This window comes from Mya arenaria, chromosome 2 (genome assembly GCF_026914265.1).
Source record: "Mya arenaria isolate MELC-2E11 chromosome 2, ASM2691426v1".
NCBI lineage: Eukaryota > Metazoa > Mollusca > Bivalvia > Myida > Myidae > Mya > Mya arenaria.
In genome coordinates, this window is record NC_069123.1 from 1,460,813 (window position 1) to 1,473,218 (window position 12,406).

A 12,406-nucleotide genomic window follows, 5' to 3' on the forward strand; every position below is an offset into this window, starting at 1 on the left:
TGTTTTTTCTACTGGATAAAGTTTTGTGGATGTCGATAAAAATCCTCAAATATCTATTACGTCACCAGGTCGATTACACGATTATTAACAAGACTGTATATACGAGGTGTGATCCAAAAGATCTCGTACTATGTCTTAAAATATGATTTACTGCGAACAAAATTGGGGCCAGGTGAAAAAAAATCGTAAAACAGGAGGCTAAAGTGTTTTTACAAATATTTTTTTACGGAATGTGATTCCCTCATAACATCAAAATTAAACCCTCTTTTAATCTTGCATTTTGAAAAGTTTTTAAGGATTAACCCTATTTCAAAACGATTTTATTTTAAATTCAAAGAATATTTTAAAGAACCATTACAGTTAAGTTTGCACGTCCTGTTACTTCATTGCTTTAGCGTTACAGACAAGACTTTCAAGTGCTCCAGTCACGTACTTACCATAGGGGTTAGTTCAAGTAGGTTACATATAAAAAACATCATTGGCTGCCGTGCGTCCGGATATACGTGTAGCTACTATCAGCTCATTCAGCTGCGTACGCAATTTTCAATTCGACGATGTAACCAGGCATTTTGGTTGGCAGTCCATATCGTCCAATGTCCTTGTGACTGAGATGGCAATCGTAAACATTGACGAAGAGTTCTGACGATTGGTCCAATGGTCATTTGCCAACATTAAATAGGATTTTAGTTCCCTATAAAATGAGGCGGTTTTCTTTCAAAGGGTCAAAGCTGAGGAAAAGTCAGTTTAAACTACTAAGGAAAAACGAAAACCAGAAACAGAACAGTTTCTCAAGGTAAGTGTATTATTTTATTTTATTCGTATGGTATTCAGGAATATATTCTGTTGAAATTGTCAACGAGGGATCGAACGATTTACAATAGTTAGAATATCTATTTTAAAACTAATAGCTTAAAGCTGCACTCTCACAGATTGGCTATTTTGACAACTTCTTTTATATTTTGTCTTGGAACGAACCAATTTATGCAAAAATGCATGAAAACTAGTTTTATAAGACTGCTGACAAAAAATTAGATCGCAGATTATCTTATTTAAGTTAAAAAAGGATGTTTTATGTTTTTCTTAAACCGTTAGTAACGCTTTAGGGCATTAAACATTAATTGGTGAATGGAAATATGAATATCTGCGGTCTGGTATTTTGTCAGCAATCTTTAATCGCTCATTTGCTGATATTTACGCAAAAATGTGCTCATTCTAAGACAAAAAACGGTTGTAAAAACGGTATATTTGTGAGCGTGCATCTTTAAGTGATCAGTTTAGGCAATTTGTTTGATTTTGCAAGTACATATTTGAATATTGTTTGTGACAATCGCTTCAAATTTAACTGCATATTCTTTACCTTTCGATATGTTATCGAACGTTTTTTGATAACAGTGTGTGTAGATCACGTGGTAAATTGCGTCAAAAATGCTACATCGGAAGGCAATATTTTGCTTCGAATGAAGACTAAAAACATGATAACTTCACTATTTCTTTACCATTTTAGATGAAACAAAGCGCAGTCTACGCCTCTTTTAGAGCACCACATTCGGTCCTTAACCAGAGTTTAATTGAGAGTTTAGTTTCTTCAAACACTTCGAAAAACCTTTTTACAATACGGCCGTCTGACGGAGCACTGTCAAAACATTATTATGGAAACAGGTTTGTTGAAGTGTTTGATGAAACTAATCACCTAATCAAACTTCTGTAATAAAACGAATGCGGGACTCTTTAAGTGGCATAGACTGCCCTTTGTTTTATTTAAAATGGTTTAGTATAAGAAAAGTTATCTTTGATTTTAGTGTTCAATTTATGTAAAATGTTGCCTTCCGACGTAGCATATATGACGTAATTTATCACGTGGTATACACACACTGGATACGATTACACCGCAGTTGTAACTTAAAAAATGAGCAAAACACATATTTAAATTATATCATTCTGTGATGTTAATATGCTATTAAATGTATAATGTTTGTACTTTTGAAAGTGAGATAGACACTTCAAAATCTCAAGATTCTTAAATGTGATTTATAAGATATTTTTACGCGATTTAAAAAAGGTTAAATGGTATATCATTCAATGAAAACACTTAGACATGATAGGATACAGTATAATACGTGTTTATATATATTTATATATAAACTTGTAAAGTGCCGGTTCAATAATAATATAATAATAAAATGAATATCTATAAATATTATTTATAGATATTCATTTTATTATTATATGGTGTTTTACAATCGCATAAAATACATCGATTTAAAAACTATATTAAAGTTATGAAATTGTAGCAAACATAAATTATTCTTAAGTTACATACTGCTTAAAACAAAACAAGAACACAAACAAAAACACCTTCATAAATTCATTTGATTTAAAAACCGATGATAAACGTTATAAAAGTTTAAATCAAATAATCATTTTTATATTTCATTTTGATAAGACAAACCAAGAACAACAAAAAACAAAACAAAAAACAAATCGGCGTACTATGTAGATAGCCACAAATTTGAGCAGTTCAATCATTCATGTGCTCAACAAACTGACAAAATATTTTCAAGTTGTTAATACTTTGATAAGGTTTACCATTTACGTTTTTACTTTTCTCGGGATTGTTGGGATTAGAGTGAGGTTGTGCACACAGGCTGGTTTTAACCCGCAGTTTCAAGGCGGTACCTAACAATCCTTGATAAACACATCTATTTTTGTATAGTATATACTGGGTGAGTACCTAAATCGGAACAGTACCTAAATATGGAACACCCATCATAAAAGTGTTTCAGTTCTGATTGAGATCAGATTATTTACGATTTTAATCAATAAAGACGTTTGTCTTAGATACATATTCCAAAGAACACGATTCTCCGGTAAGTATTTCAAATTCTGCTAACATTTGAAGTTTTTCATGTTCAAATGTCAATACATGGTACGCGGGGGAAAGACTTCATGTTTGCCACAATCACAGCATACTGGTACAGCCTGTATTTTACTGAAATATTCAAATTTTACTGGCAAAAATGACAAAAAAAACCAAGCTGGAAATAACAAAAAAAATATTAATTTACTTAAACAAATCATGGAGCAATAATTTTAAAAGAATACATAAAAATAAATAACATATTAAAATTGTCCCATATTTAGGTACTCTGAGGACGAAAATGGCAGTCCTTAATTGTGCGGTTAATAAAGTACTTTTCATGCAGATTGGAAGTATCTTGAAAAATGCCATTTATGTCAACCAATTGGTCTTAAATCCTAGTATGCTGATGGAAAATTTTGTAGTTATGGTGCAAGTCTAACTAAAAATATTTAAAAAATAGTGCCGATTTAGGTACTCACTCAGTATATATGTACTGTGTTGATTGTGAAGTTTTGTGCTGTTGTTCCATGTTTCTTGTTTGTGATTGTTTTTTTTTTGTTTTTTTATGTCTTCGGTGTTAACCCTTAGCCACAATAATGCGCGTTAAGGGAACGTTTTTTTAACATTTGGATATTTATTGTGTTCCCTATAACGCCACAAGTCGATTTATTTATACCAGTGTGAAATAAAATATAAGACTATTATATTACAACAACACTGAATTGTTAAAAGAAAACATAAAAGGGACACATAAATGATATACTGGTTAATACCTTTTATTTATAACTTAAGTTTTCAATGATAAACTGACGCTGATCGGCTTCTGTCAACTTTTCACTGCCATATTGGGTTAGCCACTATTAATACATTTATCCTACGCAGTGAACTCCCCTGTTGGGACATCAATATTCTTGATACATTATTCATAAGGTTGATTTTTTTTCGACTGTTTTCCTGATTAGTATATATAAATAAATGTATTTATTTTATTAAAGCTTTTAAAAAACCTTATTTATATGTGTTCACATTTTTATCAAATATTGATGCCCTTAACTCAAGATGACTACCTGATTTCAAATGCGCATTTTATTAGTGGAGTTTAACCATCACAGGTGCGCGTTATCTTTGCGCTAAATATACTTAGCGCTGGGAACTTGGCTAGGAAAACAACAAGTGGTATATGGACGCGAAGAGTCGCCAACACAAAAATTATCAAAGACTCGAAGCTCTGAAGCGGCTGTTTATATGGACTATGTTAACCCTGTGCCATTAAACAGGGTTTATGTTTAAACTTCCGGCCACTGAGCTTGTTTCTGTAGTTTTTCATATAAATATTGTAGCAGAACAATACTTTCTATTTAGATATATGCATAAATAATAATGCTATTTTAATTTAATTTCTTGTTGTCTTCTAGATTGACAGAATGATGCTGAAAACCGCTATCGTTGTCCTGGCTTCTGTGATCGCCATAGGTGTCGGCCACGAGTGAACTGCCAACTATGCACGAAAAAATCGAGAAGTTCTCGGAATATGCCGGAGTGTTGGATAGAGGCATATCTGCTAAGGACGGAAACCAATGCTTTGAGAAGATGATTTGTACCCTTGAAAGCTCACCCTCTACAAAAGCAGGAAGCGGTCCACTGAACGCGTTTCGCCGCGTACTAACAAACAGTGAAAACGACTTCGATGAAGACAACTTCGCCGAATTGCTGAACGTTTTGAAGAACCACACGTATCTCGAGCGATTGGCGGACAGTATCCAGTATGCGCAGCGCTCCAGAAACACGGGTAGCTGCAACGCTCACTATCCTGCATGTAACGTCTCAGTGGATCGTATTTTGGAAGCCATGGCGGACCTTGATCACTTTGACACCGCTACGGGAAGACAAAAGAGGGATGTATTGTCGACTTCCTGCGATGTTGGGTCAATCGGGTGCACGGTCCATACTGTCGGCTCCATTTTGTGCACCATCTTCACTTTCGGGGCATGCGGATGGAGTCTGATCGGAACAGCGGGTTGCTTGGCGGTCGAAGCTTGCAGCCACCTGACCAAGTAAAGATTTGCAAGCCACTAATGCGACGAGCCCAGGACGAAGGTTTTGTGTATGCGCCTAGAAATGTGTATCATGTAATGGAACTTATCTTCAAGCATTCTTTAAATGATGTATAAGCTAAAATTGACGCAATATTTAACATGGACAGTGAGAAGACACTTCAAAGTAACTTGGAAGAAAATATTGTTATACATAATTTTAAATTGGTCAAATAGCCCTTAAAAAACTCCCCCGTTTTTTATATATATGTATGTATGCATGCTTATGTTATTCCAAAACTTTTTAAACCTTTATTTTTACAAAATGAAGTGCAACCAACATTATTTGTATACCGATAAATCTGACTATATTACCAAGTAAGAATAACAAACGGTTTAATATATTACTTATAAATAATATATCAAATCTACATTTCAAATGTTTTTAAACCATAAGTTTTTAGTGTTTTTCTTTCTTTTAATATTGATAACGCATCAAAATTAAAGGAACAACAAGAAGATATAATTTATTTATTTTTTAATTTTGAAATAATTTGCACATTGTATTCTTCCCATATTTATTTCACATCTTTTAAATTCACATTTATACTGTTCCTCAATAAACACCAACCTTTAGTTAAAATAAAGCAAACGTTTGCATTGTTCAACGTGTTTGAGAAGCTATTCGTTTTTATTGCATCTTTGGGTTATTTAAATTTTGTCTTTTTTCAAAAAAGATGTAGGCTAAATCTACGCCACTGTCATATGACCTATTTTGAATTTTGTGTCATCGGTCTTTGCGGCCTTGTGTGTATCTCGTCCAGTGTCTAGGTCTATATATGGGCCTTGAAACAGCAAAGGTCTTTGTTATTTTAACTACTAGGCTTGGTTATTTGGTTAATCTAAGTTTCTTGTTGTTTTTCATGTTTCCAGCAGGGACCACGGCTAGAAAGCGTTAGTTTTCCCCTCATTTAAGATAGTCCCTTAAAGCTGCATGCACTCTCACAGATTTACTGTTTATACAACTTTTTCATTTTTTTGTCTTGGAAAGAGCAAATTTTTGCGTAAATATCTGTAAACCAATGATATAAGGTTGCTGACAAAAATCAGATCGTAGATGTTTATATTTCCGTTCTAAAATTAATGTTTTATGGCTTAAACCATTACTAACGGTTTAAGAAAAATGCATAAAACATCAATTTTTGAACATAAATATAAAAATCTGCGATCTAATTTTTGTCAGCAGTCTTATATAACTGGTTTCCATAGATTTTCGTTAAAATTGGCTCGTTCCAAGACAAAAAATGAGAAATGACAATCGTAACAACTCGGCCATCTCCGGCAAGCTTCGAGATAGACCAGATACTAGTCGAGGAGTTCCGATTGGAGAAATGAATGTCGCATGCTCGCCTGGGTTACCTGCCCTTACCATTTCATTATCTTGTTGTGCAGAGTACACTGGGAACCAGACAATGTCGCATGCATGTATGTCGATGGAGATGGCGTCGAGTAGTTATAGCGTACCCAAGTTCGATCACTCACCACTTGAAGTTTCGTCAATTTTAGAACTTGTTATCACCTAGCAAATGGTTCTTAATCATATCTACAGAGCAGATTTAAAAAGCAAAGTGATTATACGCTCGTCGCAATTATAGCTCTGCAAATAGAAGCTCTGTTACATTTTCATCATTGTGATTAAAAATAAATTACCTTGTTAGAGCCATGATAGATAGAACAACGACACAACTATCAAAAGTAAAACAGTATTCATTATTTACTGGATATAATTATTTTGGAAATGACAAATATTAATGATTTCAACTCCCTAGAAATGACCAGATACGCGAGTTTCATTCATTCAATAAGAACAAGGAAAAAATATTGTACATGCATATATATTACAGTGAAGCAAGTGTGGTCAGCACAATGAGGACATTACTCAATATTCAAATAGAAGGATTTATGCCAGTAATGCGATAAGCTCTCGCTAAAGCAGTGTCTTATTTCAAACCGACTACTAGTATCTCATACAAGTAGGTAAGTTTAAACAGTTTAACTTAATGTATAATCAACGCACAAAGTAATGGTGTATATAACGCCTCCAACTGAAATGACGCAACGCCATTGGTCCAGGACTGGTCACACGGTGACCCCATAATTTTCCGTATTGGGTCACCAAATTTATATTGTACCAAAATCGCGTTTATTTTCCGATTCAGATGAATACTGTGATCAATGAATGAAACGTTTAAACATGGAAATAGGTTGTCTACGTGATATATACGTTACGGGGCTAGTTTCCTTTGCCACGTATATCCCATATCGGGTCACCTACTAACCCCTTAACTTATTTTAACCTAATTTCACTGTAAACATATAACAATCACTGCTAACCAACCAACGACATGGAAAACTTACCGCCTCCTACATATAGAATACTACGACAACGGCGACAGGCTACTGGTTTTACTAGCACTACTACTACTTCTACTACTACTACTAAATGTGCACAACACACTTACCTTCAGACGGAGGCTCTAACCTATACCTGGATGGTCATTTTTCTATACTTCGAGAGACAGTTATTCTATACAGAACAATGACCTTATTTTAATAAATCAATAATTGAAAATGTTCTGAATCTTTCAAACATACAAATAATAATTATATTATATTTTGTATGATATGTAACGTAGGGTACCAGTCGAGTTTAAAAGTTTTATTTGCAAAATAAGTGGTCAAATATAAACCCTGTATTGAGAACAGAAACGCAATAGAACACACAAAAAAGTATAAAATAACTATTTGAGAACTTTAGTGTAGAGAACACTATCATAAACATAGTACCGCTACCTCAAATCACTTTTGATTAGGATGATGAACCATAAAATGTAAGTTGCCTTCAAAGCAGTATGTCCCGTTATAAACAAATCCAAGTTCGCTTTTCACAAACTCTTTATCGTGAAGACCATACTCCAGAACCCGGCATGATTTAATTATTAAGAAATATTACACACCACTGAGGGTCATCATAAGAACCAGCCAGTCAGCCCCTAAAGGTGTATATAGACCGAGGCGTAAGTATAACATTGAGGTATTAAAATTGAAATGCACATATTCTAAAGCTAGTTAAAACACGGCCTGTAAACGCCAGCTCCACCACTTTACGGTGGTGCAAAGAAAAAGAGCTGTCGACACTTCCGTGGTGGAGCTGTGCCCTATGTTTACATGAACAAACGTGAGTATGATTTATATTTTATTTGATAATTTCATTCAACGGACATATTTCGGAAATCGGAGAATGTGGTACCGTGTAAGAACACTTCTACTGTAGGCTTGTTACTATTTCGTTTCAATATTGTGCAAACTATGGTGCCAGGAGCTTTTCTCCCGAATCAGACTTGTGCATATTTTGAGATCTGATTGCATAGCAAGTACATTTCGGTGCTTACACACCCCGTAAGAACATTCTCACGCATGCAAACAGAACTGTTATGTATTGTACCTAAGCCGGAACACAACAAAACTAATAAGCACTTCTTAAAAAGGAAAAATGCACATATTTATAAAAGTGGTGGCGCTGTTGCCCTAGTGGTGGCGCTGTCGAGTAGTGGTGGCGCTATCGAGTATGTTTTGCGTATGAAGTAATATAAAAAGTTAACGCTTTCGGAATAAATACTTAAGTTGCTATGTTTAATATTCATTGAACATTATGCTGGTTATGCATACTACTTGCGCAAACAAAACTCTTCGCGAATTATCTTAACCTTACTTAAAACTATTTCGAAAACAAACGGCTAGGTGCTGTTAATTTTACCATAGAACTATAAGTATCTATCATGTGTGTCCGGTACGGATGGAAAAATCCGACCCGAGTGCACGCTCGGATTTTTCGGTCCGGACCTGAAAAACATGATTATTATTTTTTTCTTGCAATTCTAAAATTATCAGTTTGTATAAGAATTGACGTAGAAAACGCACTTTTGTACATTTTACCAAAAAGCGCTTGAAACCTTGTTTACTGACGTCATAAAGCGCAGTAATTTTAAATCACTATTGATTTCAAATAGTAACTATTTAAATCGCGTTTTTACGATTATTCATTATCTGTTTTAATTAACTGCATACTTATTTATTTGATTGCGCTTTATTGAAATGAAATAATGTACTTTTCATAAACCATACAATAAAAGAAATAAGAACAAGCGCATTGTTGCGCGTAGCTCATCTTACATGGGGGTGTAAGATGCGTTTTTCCAGCACTGGACAAATGACCGGAAACACACGTCCGGTATGCAAGAATACCTCCCTCATAACCGGATACACATGATAGATACTTATAGTTCTATGGTAAAAATTAACAGCACCTAGCCGTTTGTTTCGAAATGGTTTTAAGTAAGGTTAAGGTAGCTCGCGAAGAGTTTTGTTTCCGCAAGTAGTATGCATAACCAGCATAATGTTCAATGAATGATAAACATAGCAACTTTTGTATTCATTCCAAAAGCGTTAACGTTTTATAATACTTCAAGAGCAAAACATACTCGATAGCGCCACCACTACTCGACAGCGCCACCACTAGGGCAACAGCGCCACCACGTTTATAAATATGTGCATTTTTTCTTTTTAAGAAGTGCTTATTAGTTTTGTTGTGTTCCGGCATAGGTTCTATACATAACAGTTATGTTTGCATGCGTGAGAATGTTCTTACGGGGTGTGTAAGCACCGAAATGTACTTGCTATGCAATCAGATCTCAAAATATGCACAAGTCTGATTCGGGAGAAAAGCTCCTGGCACCACAGTTTGCACAATATTGAAACGAAATAGTAACCAGCCTACAGTAGAAGTGTTCTTACACGGTACCACATTCTCCAATTTTCGAAATATGTCCGTTAAATGAAATTATCAAATAAAATATAAATCAAACTCACGTTTGTTCATGTAAACATAGGGCACAGCTCCACCACGGAAGTGTCGACAGCTCTTTTTCTTTGCACCACCGTAAAGTGGTGGAGCTGGCGTTTACAGGCCGTGTATTCAGATCAAATACAATATCATATTTACTGTTTTCCTATTCAGATCGCATACAATATCATGTTTACTGTTTTCCTATTCAGATCAAATACAATATCATATTTACTGTTTTCCTATTCAGATCGCATACAATATCATGTTTACAGTTTTCCTATTTAGATCAAATACAATATCATGTCTACAGTTTTACGTTTAGAAATTTACTGACTGCAGAACTCAACCGAAGGTCTGTCTTCAAAATGTCTTTAATTGAGGCAGAACAAATGGCAAAATATTACAAAAAAGGGATGTAGTTATAAACTCATATTGTTTGAATACCATTGTTGATAGCCCGTCTTTTAGACGAATATACGATTACATAACAAATACACAATGCATTGATTGCGACAGCTGTCAGATTTGTTCATTTAAAAAGATAGGAACAATCAGTCATTTTTGTCATATCGTTTTTACCATACAACTTAAATGACTGAGGATTCATCAGGGACGGTTTTTGTTTCATTGTATATTCAAGTTTCATTAATTCAATGCACATATTATGTAATGGAAGAACAGTATAGTCAGGTCGTTATATGGAATTTGAAAGCTATACCATGATGGTAGAATGCTTAATTACTATAAATGACATTTAAAACACGACACCTGTCTTTTACTGACTAAAATAATGTCGATATATATTATATATTCGAGGGGTGTTAGGAAAGTTTTAGGAGAAATGCTGCCATCTTTTTATTTCTTGACAGTTCCGAAAAAAAATGGCGACTTATTTTGTTGTTATGGTAACGTCGGATATGCGTAGGCGGGGCACTATTATATCAATATCGAAACTGTCTATAAAACAACGAGTTTGTTTAACATTTATGGTCCTAATTAGCTCTGCAAATTAAGGTAACGTATGTTGACGTTATTCAGGAAATCTACTGGACGTTCACGATGTCATTTCCGGTCTGCAGAGTAAACAAGTAGAGGCATTTAGTTTATTCATGAAGAATGAGTCCTGAACAACGATATTCCGTCAAATTTTGCGTCTTGATGGGTAAAAGCAGACAAGAACATTGTCTATAATCCAAAATATGTTTGGTGCTACGGCTATGTCTTAGCTTGGATCTATGAGTGGTACAACACCTTCAAGAAAGACCCTACGCGTGACGCAGTAGATGATCCAAGGGCTGGACGTCCCAACTCAGCGTCAGGAAAAGCAGATGAGATTGGGACGTTATTGAGAGGTGACCGGAGATGAACTGTTCAGGATATCGCATTGAAAGTTGGACTTGGGACTGCATCTGTTCATGATATAATCACAACGCAGCTAGGCATGAGCAATGTTTGAGCTCGCTAGATTCCACATGTTCTCATTGTCCAGGCAGCAGGGAGTTGCTGGCAGTAACTCTTTTCTGTTTTTTTACAGAAGCCATGATAACAGATTCCTAGAACGTGGGTTAGCCTTGGTGACCCCAAAACTAAACAAGAAAGTTCTGTGTGGAAGACTCCGAATTCTCCATCACCTACCAAAGCTTTGGTGAGGACGTCTGCGAAAATAGTGATGTTCATCGTATTCTTCGACATGAAGGGCGTCATCCTAAGCCTCGCGGTACCCTCTGGAAAGACGGTGACAGCCATCTTCTATTCAAAGGTTTTAATTATTTTGTATATATATGCTGTACTTAATGTTTTTTACGTAATATAAGATACTACATGTAAATCTAGCACATTCATTAGTTCAGCATATAAATAAATACACAATTACCGCTTTTAGGTTCTGCGGAGTGACTTGATAAGAGCAGTTAGGAAGAAGAGGCATGAGTTTGTCGGCAAATTCTATCTTCACCGTGACAATGCACCACCCCATACGTCTGTCGTTACTTAGACAACACTAGCTAAATAAGATATTAAAACTATACAACACCCCCATACTCTCCAGGCCTAGCACCATGTGACTTTTGGCTTTTCCCACCATCAAGAACGAGTCGAAAGTCTTACGTTTGTACGACGTCAATGAACTGGAAGTGGTGGATCGGGAGTGTGTCAGGAGAATACCAACAGAAAACTTCAAGAACTGCTTTAAAACTTGCATGAGTTCCCAGACACGAAAGGTGTGTGAAGTACTTTGAGAAAAATTGACATGCTTATTATGTTCAATATTACGACAGAGATCTCCTGCAACTATTTATACATTAAGTTGCCCCGCTCACGTTTACATAACGTGGCTATGATGATAATTACATTTCATCCTCATTTTTAATTTTGTTATTTTGCTTACGAAGATGACCAGAAGGTTTAAAGAGCTATTTATGTTTAATGAATTGTGTACAAATATTAAGAAATAAGAATGGTTCTGAACCTTAAACACCCCTCGTATATACATATATCTAGATATAAAATCGAATGATATCATACAGAGCTTATTTATTGACTGTTACAGACGGTCTTATGTACACCTTTGCTATCTTAAAACAAACAAATACAGCAATGATACTTTGA